We start from the raw sequence: 16,026 nt of genomic DNA, 5'->3' as shown, positions 1-16,026 counted from the left end.
CCCAACCTCTGCCTAGACCACCCTAGATTCCACAGGGCCTTCCATACCAAACTGCCCAAGCCCCAACCTACGGTCCACCACAAGAGCCTTGAGATCCAATCCCTCAACCCCGAATACACCAATTGCACCACAACATCATAATTTTTTTCCACTGGGCCTGTTCAAAAGCCAAAAAAGAAAAAATGTAGACGTGGAACCAGGGGAGGTACAAGAAGGAGGACCACGAAATGCTCCAGTGCCATTACAACCGACAGTCATAATACAAGATCCCAAAAAGAACAAAAAACGGATATAAAGATCTTTAATCTCACAAAACACATCCTGAATGAATCAGAAATTAGTCTACTAAACAAAGGACTCTCCTACTGCCCCACATCGAAATTTGACAAATTTAAACTTTTTCATGATTTACATACCTTCAACCAGAAACTCACAGTGCCTAGACATTTCAGTCTCCCCAAGACAAATAAGGCCCAAAAAACTAATCCCATCCCCCAACCGATAGGCCTGATATAGGTACGGCCACATCTGGGAACCAAGAAACAGAGTCAGCCCAAACCAATCCTATCACCTCTTTCGACACTCCCCCCGTCATCAATAGTGGACTTTAACCCAAATCGACCTTTTATCCACTTCCCCATACAGGTAATAACATCGAGACATTTGTATCCTTAGTGGAAATAGAACTACATAGTGTAAACTGTAGTATCCAACTTACACATAACTTAACATATAAAGAATGAACAGCAATCAAAACACTCATGAACAACAGCTCTATCGTTATCCGTAGTGCAGATAAAAGGGGGGGGGCATCGTAATCCAGGACAGAGAGACATACATCGAAGAGGCCCTAAAGATCCTTTCCGACACAAACTATTATGAAGTGCTTCCAAGTAATCCCACCAGCTATCATGAATACTGTAAGACCTAAAAACCCTCCTCAACAATGCCTTCTCCAACAAATCCGAAAAAAGAATATATCTGTGTTGACTATCCATCCAAGCCGATCTTTTATCATCTACCAAAAATTCATAAAGATCAGAAAAATCCCCCAGGATGACCCAGCATTTGAGGTATCGCATCTTTGACCTGCAATTTATCCCACTATATTGACGTACATCTCCAAAGCTATGTCCACAACCTACCATCATACCTCTGTGATTCAACCAGCATTCTTATCAGCTTAGAAAACATAACCTGGAAACCCTCATATTGGTGGATGACCCTGGACGTTTCCTCGCTCTATTCAAATATCCCTCATCATGAGGACATATACAGGATTGATCAACATTTGGCGAGAAGCAATGACATGCACAGAGAAAATTTATCTTGAAAGCCACACACTTCATCTTGACACATAACATCTTCAGTTTCCAAAATAAGACCTATAAGCAAACAAGGGGCACAGCGATGGGCACAAGATTTGCCCCTTGCTACACCAATTTATAAATGGGGGAATTCGAGAAAGAATTTATTTCAAGTAATCCAAAATGGTCAAGGAACGTCATCTACTACAAAAGATACATTGATGATCTCCTGTTAATATGGAATGGCACAGAGAAGTAAATCCAGTCCTTTGTCACCTTTATTAACCAAAATAATTGGGGCCTTTCTTTTACACAGTCCACCTCGAAAACAGTGATTGAATTCTTGTATTTAAATTTACAAATAAAAAATAATAAAATTGTTACGGAGAACTTCTTCAAGAAGGGCGACAGCAATTGTTTTTTACACTTTAATAGCTCACACTATCAGTCAGTTCACACGCATCAGAAAAAACACTGGTCTTTCCTGATGGATGACCCATAACTAAAACCACAAGTGACAAATAGACCCACCATAACCTACAGGAGATCTCAAACTTTGAAAAATCTACTCGCACCAAACAAACTCCGCACCCTAAAGAACACATCCCAGGCTAATAACTTTCTTCCCAAAACCATCGGCAGCTATAGATGTGAACAATCTTACTGCAAAGGCTGGCTGAATATAGGCCATAGAACCAAACAATTCATGAGCAACACAACCAAAGAACTCTTCAATATCAAATATTTCCTAAACTGCACGCAATTTACTCGAATGCCCGTGCAGACTACAATATATTGGCTGCACCATCCAACAACTAAATACTAGAATAAACAAACACAGTAGAAATGTTACAAATGGGTTCATGAAATATAGTGGGGCGGATTTATCATGCTGTCTGAAAGTCAGAATATGCCTAGTTGCCCATGGCAACCAATCACATCTCCCCTTTAAAATATTCATGAGCACTGGTAAAATTAAAGCTGAGCTATGATTGGTTGCCATGGGCAACTAGAAATATTCTGACTTTCAGACGGATTGATAAATCTGCCCGAGTATGTCCAGACATGGCCACATTTACCATCAAGACAACTTTGCAGGTTTCTCAATTACTCCCATTGAACAAAACAGGAGATACAATAAATTATGCCAAAATGGAGATGTATTGGATATACAAACTTAATTGTTTTGTACCTAATGGTCTCAATGAGACTTTAGAGAACAATTTCTAGTCATCCCTCTCACCCTCCCCTCCCCTTCTGATATCGCCGGACCAACATCACGCATACCCAAATGTGATCCCCAAGGAAATTACACACATATAAAATAATATAAAATAATTTTACCTCAATTATTTAATAAATTCCACACAACAGTATTCAACCTTACTTTTCTCCTTCAATCCCCTTCAATCATTTTCACAATTCCATATAACACTTTAATACACTATAGTATATGACCCTCAGCCAAATCCTATAACAATTAATAATTTAACTAATAAAGAATCAATCTGTATATTCGTATACTTTATATAGTAGCTCTCAATTATACTGATCTCTTAATTATCTTAATTTTACTGATTTGTTAAAGTTCTCACTCGATTTAACTGAATATTCTACACAATTACACAATCCCTGCTGTGATCGTATAAGCATATCTTCCTATACGCTTGTAGAAACAGCGCAATCACTTTGTCCTGTTGAAACGACTCACAGCGCATGTGCAGGAACAAGTATATTTCCTCCCTGATATTTTGTTGGGTAGATCAGTGCTTCTACCCATGCGGCATAATCCAGTTTAGGCGCGAGCCGCTCCCCGTCATCTGAAGATAAATTAAAGAGAAGGCCACACTACCCTGAATGCCCTAAGAGGTTTCTATCTGTACCCTTGGCATTAGGTAAGAATTGACCATTCCACCTAATGTTATATGTGCCGATCTCCTTTTCTCTTGAAACTAACAATTTATTGGCTTTCTTGACCATACTGTTAATAAGTGTTATATGATTTTATCTGACCAAGATTGCGCCTATTTATACTTCTGTACATTTACATAGCAAACCCAATATTTCTATATGAGCTGCACGGACTTATACTTTTGCATACTCACATAGTGAACCCTATACTTTTGCATTAATGGTTTCTGCATTTATTCATTTTTTATAACCTGTTTATTCATTTGATGATATGAACTACTACTAAAATGTTATAAAGTACTACTGTATTTATACTTTTTGCTGACGCATATAATGAATTTTAGACCTCTAGATGATTTATGTATTTAATTATCTATTTAATTAGTTATTTATTACTATTAATTATTTATTGATAACTCATTTATTCTTTTACTTATCAATGATATAATTATATATAGTAAATCAATTATTTATTGTACTCAGTCCACATTGCTAAGCCTTCCCCTATTGAGATCTCCTAAAAAAGAGGTATATATTTTTTAGCTTTCACTTCTGAGTGAGCCATTCAATTAGACCACCCCCACAAACATTACCCATATATCCTGTATAGTGTGGCGATGTTACACAGGAGATTTGTACATGGAGGCAGCACCTGAAAACATCTATTTGAAGTTCAAAAATAGTGTAGTGCCTATCCTAAGCACAACCAGACACGGTGAGCACAACTCTACCTTCACATCTGAATTTAGTCTCAAAGATGTCACACTATTAGCGCTTTCTCTCTGTCCTCTCTTGCCACTATCTGCTACCTCATCTTACACGAGCTAAATTGACATGTTGTAATTTCAGTGTGTTTCATCATGTTTATGTAAACACAATTTTGGCTTACTGTTAATGTAGAGTTTAGCAAAGTTAACACAATGTTAACATTACAGCCTGAAGTGGCAGAATGCGAGGACTGTTTCCCACACATGGCACAACTATATATTACATGCCGATTTAAATAGGTTCTATGTGATGCCACATTTACCTTTCTGCTTTAAAATATATAGTTTGCTCCGAGCAGCTTCTAGTAAAAAAAAAACTGAGCATCAGAGGTATCTGCAGACAGATGTACAGCTACCAACCAGCTGTTTTCATGTGTGAAGGTAATATCCAAATGGCACAACTCCTTGAAGCCGGATCTTTATATATATATATATATATATATATATATATATATATATATATATACACTCACCGGCCACTTTATTAGGTACACCATGCTAGTAACGGGTTGGACCCCCTTTTGCCTTCAGAACTGCCTCAATTCTTCGTGGCATAGATTCAACAAAGTGCTGGAAGCATTACTCAGAGATTTTGGTCCATATTGACATGATGGCATCACACAGTTGCCGCAGATTTGTCGGCTGCACATCCATGATGCGAATCTCCCGTTCCACCACATCCCAAAGATGCTCTATTGGATTGAGATCTGGTGACTGTGGAGGCCATTTGAGTACAGTGAACTCATTGTCATGTTCAAGAAAACAGTCTGAGATGATTCCAGCTTTATGACATGGCGCATTATCCTGCTGAAAGTAGCCATCAAAAGTTGGGTACATTATGGTCATAAAGGGATGGACATGGTCAGCAACAATACTCAGGTAGGCTGTGGCGTTGCAACGATGCTCAATTGGTACCAAGGGGCCCAAAGAGTGCCAAGAAAATATTCCCCACACCATGACACCACCACCACCAGCCTGAACCGTTGATACAAGGCAGGATGGATCCATGCTTTCATGTTGTTGACGCCAAATTCTGACCCTACCACCCTACCATCCGAATGTCGCAGCAGAAATCGAGACTCATCAGACCAGGCAACGTTTTTCCAATCTTATACTGTCCAATTTCGATGAGCTTGTGCAAATTGTAGCCTCAGTTTCCTGTTCTTAGCTGAAAGGAGTGGCACCCGGTGTGGTCTTCTGCTGCTGTAGCCCATCTGCCTCAAAGTTCGATGTACTGTGCGTTCAGAGATGCTCTTCTGCCTACCTTGGTTGTAACGGGTGGCGATTTGAGTCACTGTTGCCTTTCTATCAGCTCAAACCAGTCTGCCCATTCTCCTCTGACCTCTGGCATCAACAAGGCATTTCCGCCCACAGAACTGCCGCTCACTGGATGTTTTTTCTTTTTCGGACCATTCTCTGTAAACCCTAGAGATGGTTGTGCATGAAAATCCCAGTAGATCAGCAGTTTCTGAAATACTCAGACCAGCCCTTCTGGCGCCAACAACCATGCCACGTTCAAAGGCACTCAAATCACCTTTCTTCCCCATACTGATGCTCGGTTTGAACTGCAGGAGATTGTCTTGACCATGTCTACATGCCTAAATGCACTGAGTTGCCGCCATGTGATTGGCTGATTAGAAATTAAGTGTTAACGAGCAGTTGGACAGGTGTACCTAATAAAGTGGCCGGTGAGTGTATATGGTGCTCAGTATATTAGTGCTCTGAAATACATCTGCATTTGTTCACATTTCCTCAGCAACTCATTTTGTCTTTTTCTCTACACATTAGACGCCTTATTCATGTAATTACTCACAAAGAGTATATAACAATCATTTGTGACTTTTATTTTAGTAAATATTGCAAGAATGTACATGTTTTTGAGCTGCTTGATTCGCCCAAATGTGAGTGACAAATGGATTGGAAACAATAACTCTTCTGTGGATATCAAGGCTTACGTCAAACATAGAGTGGGACAGACATGGGCGTTTTATACTTTCACTGAGGTCATCATTATCACTGTTCTACAACTCCTATCGACCTAGTCTTCATCTGTGGAAATCAATTCAACTTCAAATTACCCTTGGGTGACCCTCGTCAATGCCCGCACAATTCTGGGACAGCTGGATAACAATGAATTGTATTAATAATGTTTTGATACTTAAATATGTGTGTGTAAAGGGAGATTGTTCTGAGCTAGATAATAATGCAGTTCAGTGTTACTCTCATAAGGATAGCACACTGCATAGAGATCTACGAATAAACTATAAAAAAGTTTTTTCTTTAAAGTTAAAAGGTTAATCAGGGAAATCATCTAAAAAAGATAATGGCAGAATGGCTAAATCTTGCAAAGTGGCATCTGCACAAGCCAGAATACTTTGAGTACATGGTTTTCTTTTTTCACAGATGGGACCACAGGGAAGATGTTTGGGAATAATGGTCTACACTTTTCTGCAAAAAAACCACAGAATATGAAAACCAACACCACATACCAACTATGCAATGCAATGCAGTCATTGGGGTCATTTATTATAGTCCTATAATACCAATAGAGGTGTATAGGACCAAAATATTCCCAATCAAGTAATACTCATTACCACTTAATTAATAAAAACAATATACAAACTTTATTATCATTAAGTATGGCCATCAAAAATAAACCATTAAAAGCATATAATAAAATCCACAAGAACAAGAGAGTGTGGCGATGGTCACCAGTCTTTCAATGTGTAACAAGCATTATCAAATGCACGAATATCAATATGATCACAGTATATCCAATTTTGGTTGTAACCAAGCATATTACCCACCCGGGTGTTGCATAATACCAAAATTGTGAGCCAATGAATTACGACCACTGCCACAGCACCCCGAAATACGTTTCGCGGTCACTTCCTCCCCTGGGCCTTCTTCACCAGGAAAGCTGGATGAAGACTGCCTGCCATGCATAAGAATATTACACAGAGCTTCCTGAACTGTCCAGACAGGACTAAACAACCTGAGCTGGATTACCCATACACAGTAGTGGGGGATGGTGCAGCAATTGATTACTTCTGTCAGGTACAACACAGTGATTACATCATTCTCTGAAACAAGTGCATGATTAGGGTAGGAGGAGGAGAAGTGTCGGAGCAGGCACAGGAGCAACAGAGCCTCATTATCCTAATTTTATAATTGTTTTTTTTTTTTAGCAAAACCACAGATTAAACAATATACGTTTCTGCATCAGTGTAGCTACAGCATTCTCAAGGTATGTTTGGCTCATAATGCATAAAAGCAAATGGTAGATTTTCTTTAATAATATTAAAGTATATAAGAGCTGTGCCTGCCCTGCGGACCAACACTAAGGATGGAGCCATGTTTTTCTGACTCCAATCATAGGGTCACAGTAGTAAACTGCACTACAAAGTGGAGTATGCAGAGGGTGCCAGATTAATCAAGTCACTCAGGGTCTTCTTGGAACATCCTGCACTGTTAGAGAAATTTGTGAACCAACTTTTTTTTGGTGCAGAATTTTGTGGCGCAAAAAACATAGTGCAACTGCGACACAAAACTGGCCAGACACTTTATAAATACAAATGCAAGCAGTTTGTGCGTTCTTTTCAGTGCAGTCAGACAGAAAACTGGTGCAATCATTTTAAAAAATGTGGGCCAAAGTGTTTAAAAAGTAGGGGCTGGAAAAACCCTTTAATTAAGAAAATGAACTGTTTAGAAAAGATTTTTTGCCAAGACCGCTTTACCGTTAATTGTTGATAAACAAATTAAAAGGTGACTACAAACAGAATTCCATTTGCTTCATTTGCACAAATAGCCGAAATATCTGAATTGAAAAATGGTAGTATACTGTATGTGTTAGTAAAATAAACGTTTTGCTTATGCTATTTACCAATATATGACCCAGTTTAGAGAGTCCCTATCAAAGCAAGATATATCATAAATAGGTAGAATAAATAATTTTATTGTCAACAGCCATTAAATATTTAGATGTTTCTACAGCAAAACCTTAGAACCACTTCCACATAGAATGATCTCTATTCCCCTTTTCAACCCATCATGGCAGTTCAGCTCTTTCCAAGTCTCAAATAGACTCCCTGCGCCGGCTATAAAGTTTAAAAAGTGTTTTAAACCGCGATACCGCGGTTTAAAACACTAACAAAAATAAGCTCCGGCACCAGCTCACCCTGAGCTGGTGCTCGGTATTTCCATCTGAAACCTGCCACTTCAAGTGGTAGGTTTCCTTTAAAGCAGCTGTTTGTTAACGTAACAAAAAAAAAATCATAATTAGCAAATAATAATATAACAATAATAATTACTTTGTTTATATAGTGCATTTATAGATTATGCATCGCTGCACAGAGCTTGCCAAATCGGGCCTTTGTTCAGCGGAGTTTAACTACAGGCGGTCCCCTACTTAAGAACACTCGACTTACATACGAACCATAGTTACAAACGGACCTCTGGATATTAGTAATTTATTGTACTTTAGTCCTAGGCTACAATAAACAGCTGAAACAGTTATCACAGGTGTCTGTAATGAAGCTTTAGTATTAATCCTGATTCTTATGACAACCCAACATTTTTAAAATCCAATTGTCACTGAGACCAAAAAAGTTCTGGCTGGGATTACAATGATAAAATATACAGTTCCGACTTACATACAAATTCAACTTAAGAACAAACCTACAGACCCTATCTTGTATGTAACCCGGGGACTGCCTGTATATGATATGCTGATATTAGGCATCTATACTGTCAGATGAGTTTTTATCGAACAGCTTGGTACCTCCCATCTGATACCTCCCTTAAAATTATCAGGAACAGTGCAGGCGAAAGAGAAGATTACAAATATATCAGAATCAGTTAAGTGGCACCTATTAAAGGATGTAAAGAGATGGAGTTGATTGAGTAGTGAAAGGTAAACTTTAAGTTGGTCTTGAGATGATACTTTACAGTCTATACCACTCAATGGAAGAGAGATTGAAACAATTTTTCAATTTCTATGATTTACTGAAAGAAGTATTCTGGAGCAAAGGTATTATTGATCCCCCTATCTCTTTATCAGATTTTCTATTCTGTTGGTTAGAAGTACATAAATGAAAATAATCTATTTCTTATCTATGGCTGGCCTGCTATAAAGCTATGAGCTTTTTAATCCCCATGAACAAAACCATGACTTAATTTACATACAACATTATAATAGTTTACCATCCGTGATTTTCAACAATATTGATTGTGTCAGCATTAAACAGAAATATAAATAGAGATGCAAAGTGCTTTTGGCTAAGTTACAGGAAGCATTTAAGATAAGACTAGACAAACATTGAATTTGCAGCAATAGAGAGGGACCCAGCGTCGGACTGCCCCACCGGAGTACTGGAGAAACCTCCGGTGGGCCCCAAGTCCCGACACTTACATACAGTGTTTGTGATCAGGCGCTGGCGGAAGCTGTTTCCGCCAGCACCAGGTCACAACGTACCACCGACGAGGTCGTCCGTGCTGGCGGCATCAGTGTGCGCGCCGCCTGGGTGCGCGTCCGTGTCTCTGTGCACGGCAGTGGTGTCATTGTGCGCAGCGGCGGTGGCATCAGTGTGAGCGCCGCCGGGGTCACTGTGCACACTGCACAACTGCTGGGGAGCATGCTGGACCATGGGAGCGGGACAGTCAACAGCCTTTGAGGAGGAGGTCTGTAATGTAAGCTGCGGGGGGCCCTGTAATGAATGCTGAGGGGGGAGAGGGGGCCGTGTATTAGATGCTGAGGGGTGAGGGGGCCCTGTAATGGATGCTGAGGGGGGAGAGGGGGCCCTGTAATGGATGCTGTCGTGGGGGGGGGGGGCCCTGTAATAGATGCTGTGGGGGAGGGGGCCCTAGAATGGATGCTGTTGGGGGGAAGGGGATGGGTCCCTTTAATGAATGCTGTGGGGGGAGGGAGATGGGGGGGCCCTGTAATGAATGCTGGGGGGGGGGGGATATGGGGCCCTGTAATGGATGCTGTGGGGGAGGAGGCTCTAAAATGGATTCTGTGTGGGCAGGGGGATGGGGGGGGGCCTGTAATGAAATGAATGCCGTGGGGGAGGGCGGCCCTGTAATGGATGCTGTGGGGGGGCCCTGTAATGGACGCTGTGGGGGGAGGGGGATGGGGGGGCCCTGTAATGGATGCTGTGGAGTGAGGGGGATGGGGGGGGCCCTGTAGAGGATGCTGTGGGGAGAGGGGTGCCCTGTAATGGATGCGGTGGGGGGAGGCGGATCGGGGGCCCTGTAATGGATGCTGTGGGGGAGGGGGGCCTAGAATGGATGCTGTGGGGGTAGGGGGATGGGAGGGGACCTGTAATGGATGCGGTAGGGGGATAGGGGGGCAGTAATGGATGCTGCGGGGGGGGGGGGTTCTTGAATTGATGCTATGGGTGGAGGGGGGCTTTGGAATAGATGCTGTGGGAGGCCCTGTAATGGTTGCTGTGAGGGATTCTGTGACTATATTTGTTACTAAGGGGATTCTGTGGCTATCTTGGCTACTTTGGGGACACTGTTAAAGTTTTAACATCTGTGGGAAAACTGTTACTATAGTGGCTACATAGGGGGCACTGTTATTTAATTGGCTACTGTTGGGTACCTTATGTCTATAATAGTTATTTTGGGGACACGGTTACTATATTGGCTACAGTGGGGACAGCATTAATGTTATGGCTACTGTATGCACATTATTACTACAACACAACGGCACCAATAAGATGCTGACTACAGTTGGGACATAGTTACTATATCGGTGATGCTACTGTGGTTATATTGGCTATTGTGAGAGCACTGTAACCTTTATGATACCCAATACAGCGGAGTCAGCATCTTAAAGTTGCCTACTGTTGGGCACTGTTATTGGCAACTGAAATGAAGTGAAGAACCTAAAATGTTTGTGTTTCTTAGTCTGCAGAGACAAGTTGTGTCTGGTAGGGGCTGAAATGGTGGTCTAGTTCTAAGAAGTAGATGAAAGAGAACTCCTCCAATTAGATGTCACCTGTAAGTCATGATGAGCTGACAATTCTGCAGAATCTGTGACCTTCATACATGGAGCTACATCCACACTACACAAGTCATTCATGTAGCTACAGCCGCACTACACAAGTCATTCATGTAGCTACAGCCGCACTACACAAGTCATTCATGTAGCTACAGCCGCACTACACAAGTCATTCATGGAGCTACAGCCGCACTACACAAGTCATTCATGGAGCTACAGCTGCACTACACAAGTCATTCATGGAGCTACAGCTGCACTACACAAGTTACTCATGGAGCTACAGCTGCACTACACAAGTCATTCATGGAGCTACAGCTGCACTACACAGGTCATTCATGGAGCTACAGCTGCACTACACAAGTCATTCATGGAGCTACAGCCTCACTACACAAGTTACTCATGGAGCTACAGCCGCACTACACAAGTTATTCATGGAGCTACAGCCGCACTACACAAGTTATTCATGGAGCTACAGCCACACTACATAAGTCATTCATGGAGCTACAGCCGCACTACACAAGTCATTCATGTAGCTACAGCCACACTACACAAGTTATTCATGGAGCTACAGCCACACTACACAAGTTATTCTTGTAGCTACAGCCGCACTACACAAGTCATTTATGGAGCTACAGCCACACTACACAAGTCATTCATGTAGCTACAGCCGCACTACACAAGTCATTCATGTAGCTACAGCCACACTACACAAGTCATATATGGAGCTACAGCCGCATTACACAAGTCATTTATGGAGCTACAGCCACACTACACAAGTCATACATGGAGCTACAGCCGCACTACACAAGTCATTCATGTAGCTACAGCCACACTACACAAGTCATTCATGGAGCTACAGCCGCACTACACAAGTCATTCATGGAGCTACAGCCACACTACACAAGTCATTCATGGAGCTACAGCCGCACTACACAAGTCATTTATGGAGCTACAGCCACACTACACAAGTCATTCTACACAAGTCATTCATGGAGCTACAGCCACACTACACAAGTCATTTATGGACCTGCAGTTGCACTACACCGCCACACATGGACTTACAGCCATAGTACACAGCCATACATGGAGCTACAGCCGCAGTAAACAGCCACACATGAAGTTACAGCCACAGTACACAGCCATACATGGAGCTACAGCCCCAGTACACAGCCATACATGGAGCTACAGCCGCAGTACACAGCCATACATGGAGCTACAGCCACTGTGCACAGCCATACATGGAGCTACAGCTACAGTGCACAGCCATACATGGAGCTACAGCCGCAGTGCACAGCCATACATGGAGCTACAGCTGCAGTAAACGGCCACACAGCCACACATGGAGCTACAGCCGCAGTACACAGCCATACATGGAGCTACAGCCGCAGTACACAGCCATACATGGAGCTACAGCCGCAGTACACAGCCATACATGGAGCTACAGCCGCAGTACACAGCCATACATGGACTTACAGCCATAGTACACAGCCATACATGGAGTAACAGCCACAGTAAACAGCCACACATGGCCGCAGTACACAGCCATACATGGAGCTACAGCCGCAGTACACAGCCATACATGGAGCTACAGCCGCAGTACACAGCCATACATGGAGCTACAGCCGCAGTACACAGCCATACATGGAGCTACAGCCACAGTACGCAGCCATACATGGAGCTACAGCAGCTGTACACAGCCATACACGGAGCTACAGCCGCAGTACACAGCCACACACGGAGCTACAGGCGCAGTACACAGCCAAACACGGAGCTACAGTCGCAGTACACAGCCACACACGGAGCTACAACAGCAGAATACAGCATTGGAGCTCCCTTCAAGCTTGAGAGCTGCAGATGTCACTCTATAGTTATGTAGAACTACATAACGTCTCATTAAGTGAAGCTAAATAGGATGTGTCCCAAGCGATGACTGAACATTGTTCTAGTGTATATTGAGCATAGGTCGCTAACAGAAAAAATGGGAATACCCAGTTGTCACATTATGCATACATATACAGATAAATACTCAATCCAGGATTTGGAGAAAAATGTGTCTTAGAATTGTTATTTCATGGAGAATGAGAGTATTGCAGAGCCCCATGTATACCTTATATCTGACTACTATATAGTCACTGCTAGTCACAATAGTAATTTTTTAGCACTCTCTAGATTTTGTTCTTAGGTCTGTCTCTCATCTAAACATATTTATCATCCAGATTCATACATCGCGAGGCTGGATGATACCTGGTGCAGTATAAATCTCTCCGTGTCCGTTTACGCTGTCTAATGTTGAATGCTTCTGATAAATCTGCCCCAACGTGTTTTGGGTTTTGTAGTATTCTTTCTATTTACATGAAAGGTGGGCCCCAAAAAAGATTTTCTCTGGTGGGCCCAAGGTACTCCAGTCCGACAGTGGAGGGACCCCTAAAAGGGGGCATTCAAATCTCCAATCTGGCTTCATCCAGGGACGTAAATACTGTGATAGCAGCCATAGCAGCCGCTATGGGGCCCGCAGTGTAAGGGGGCCCCGTCATCTGACGTGACACTAAAGAATGGAGGATATGTACCATTATATAATGCTCATGTATATAACATATGTGATGTATACATGCTGTATATGTGCGTGTATCTTTGATGTGTATATGCTGTAAATATATATATATATATATATATATATATATATAGTGTATGGTGTGTATATACTGTATGTGATGTGTATATGCTCTATATCTGTATATAAGTGTGTGTATGAGTAAAGAACTGTATAATTATGTATATAAGTCGATAAATGTGTTTAAAAATATGAGTGTAACATGTACATTTTTAAGGGGGCCCCATTCAGAAGTCTGCTATGGGTCCCTGCCTCTCCTAGTTACGCCCTTAGCTACATCTATATGACAAGCTCACTTATGCTACATTAAGTCTGCAATGTAACACTGCAATGAATCATCTAATGGTTTACAATGTTGTCACATTGCAACAGCAGTCACAAAAAATGCAAACCTGCAGGGTTTTTGGATGTCCCAGATATTGCCAGGATAGGCCTCAATTGATGCTGCATTTGGATTAAAATAAAGACGTGTGATATTAGCGATCTATATTCAAGGGATTTGCATGGTGAGAAATATTTCACCCCAAATATATATGAAACCATAGTTTATCAGAAGTACCTACCCATCTTTATAAAAGTAATTGTAATGTAAATTTTCTTTCTTCCCATTCACTGGCCTGAAATATCTAAACCATCAGTAGTGATGAGCAGACCCAATGAAGTTTGTCTAGGTATACAATCCAAACCCAAACCCGACCCTCCCCCAACTGGTTACACAGCTGCCACCACTGCATCACTGCCATGAGCAGTCCTGCATTATGGGGCACATTTAGTTAAAACAGTGCATTCTGTGCAGTGTCCTGTGTAGTGTGAAGAGGTCCGACAGAGTCCGACAGATTCAGGATTTCTGGTGCCGTTCTTCATGAATCCTTTTTTTTTGGTGCACCATTAGCATGGGGCATGCAACACAATTCTGTCGGACTTTGCATGGTAAATCTGGTGCATAGTCCAACAGAGCACCAGAATGCCCCATAATTTGTGTAGCATGAAGACTAGTGAACAAAACGATTGCGTGCGACATAAATGTGGCATATTCCCTTCTTAAATACATGTGCAAGCAGTTTGCACTAAAAAAAAAAAAACCAAGCAAAGTCCGACAGAAAACTGGCGCAATGTCCTTAGTTCACTGAAAGTGCATTGTCCGACGATAACTAAGATTGTGCGCCCGATATCCTGCATGTGTCGCTTCCCCGCTCAGGTCCGACAGAGTTCACCATCTTTTTAGTGGTGCATGTAAGTGCTTGGGCTTCCCACACAATTTGAAAGTAAAATCCTGCGCTCAGTCCGAATCAGTCGGATCGTCTGATGACACGCCCCCTAATTCATGCCGCATGGAGGCCAGCGCAGCTGCAGAAAAAAACTAACGACACAATCCCAGTGCACACAACTGTTAAATTCCTGCCCAAGCCGTGTAATCCCTGAAAAAGGCGCACAGTCCGACAAAAGTGAGCAGCGCGACCCTTCATAAATCAGCTCCTATGTCTTTTCAATGAGAATATGTGCTGTATTTTGTGACTGTTGGTACGTTTTTAGTAGACATATTAGTACATGTTACGACAACTCAGTGGTAAATGTAACATACACAAAGGAAACAAATAATGCAGGCAGTTACATGTCTAAGAGGTCAGGGCCTCATATCAAGCATTCTTGTATCAATGACATGTACAAAGGACTCTCATACCAGTGACATACTGTATACAGCTTTCGGTCCCACTTAAAATGTTCAAAGCATTTCATTTGAACATGAAGTGTTGTGTCATCCAGCAAGTGACTTATCCAGATCCACTACATAATTTTTTTAATTGATATTAAAACATGCATCTCTAGGCATTTTAGAATTATATATTTTGTAACATACTCATATGCACACACACAAATATATGTCTAATAACCAAGATCAATGGGGCAGATTTACTAAAGGCCCTGCGCTAATTATCTGTTGGATTTTGCACATTCTTTTTAGTGCAAACAGCTTGCACAGGTATTTAAGAAGTGTCTGCACACAACTCTTTTGTGGCGCATCTGCACTAGCCATCATGCGACACAAATTGGGAGCATTCTGTTGCTCAGTCGTACCGTGCGCCAGGTTTATTATGCAAAGTCCAACAGAATTGTGTTGTACGCCCCAAAAAAATGTGGTGCACTCTGCCAAAGATGTGTATGGAGAACATGCGCCAGAATTCCTGAATCTGGCGCATACTGCACACTACACAGGCAAACTGCATTTAGTACAGTTTGCACTGTTGTTGGTAAATGCACACCAATATTCTTAGATTCCTTAAAACCCTACTAAAGGCCATTGAGATTTTTCTATACCCCTAACCTGTTGCCACTAATACTTCTCTTCTTTCTACACCTCCTTTAGTATGTGAAATAATAACACAATAAGGATTTATGTACAAAGTAATATTTAATCCTTTATAT

The 16,026-nt window shown here is 41.8% G+C and overlaps 1 protein-coding gene across 5 annotated transcripts in view; it reads right to left on the bottom strand.

Moving 5' to 3' along the window:
• The window catches only part of PDE4C (phosphodiesterase 4C), a 487,758-nt gene that overhangs the window by 126,301 nt on the left and 345,431 nt on the right, over positions 1 to 16,026 (bottom strand). The gene's annotated exons all lie outside the window — the stretch shown is intronic.

The sequence above is a fragment of the Engystomops pustulosus genome, chromosome 1 (assembly GCF_040894005.1).
Source record: "Engystomops pustulosus chromosome 1, aEngPut4.maternal, whole genome shotgun sequence".
Classification (NCBI taxonomy): domain Eukaryota; kingdom Metazoa; phylum Chordata; class Amphibia; order Anura; family Leptodactylidae; genus Engystomops; species Engystomops pustulosus.
Note: the sequence above shows the minus strand (reverse complement) of the source record. Positions and strands in the feature narration are given on the sequence as shown.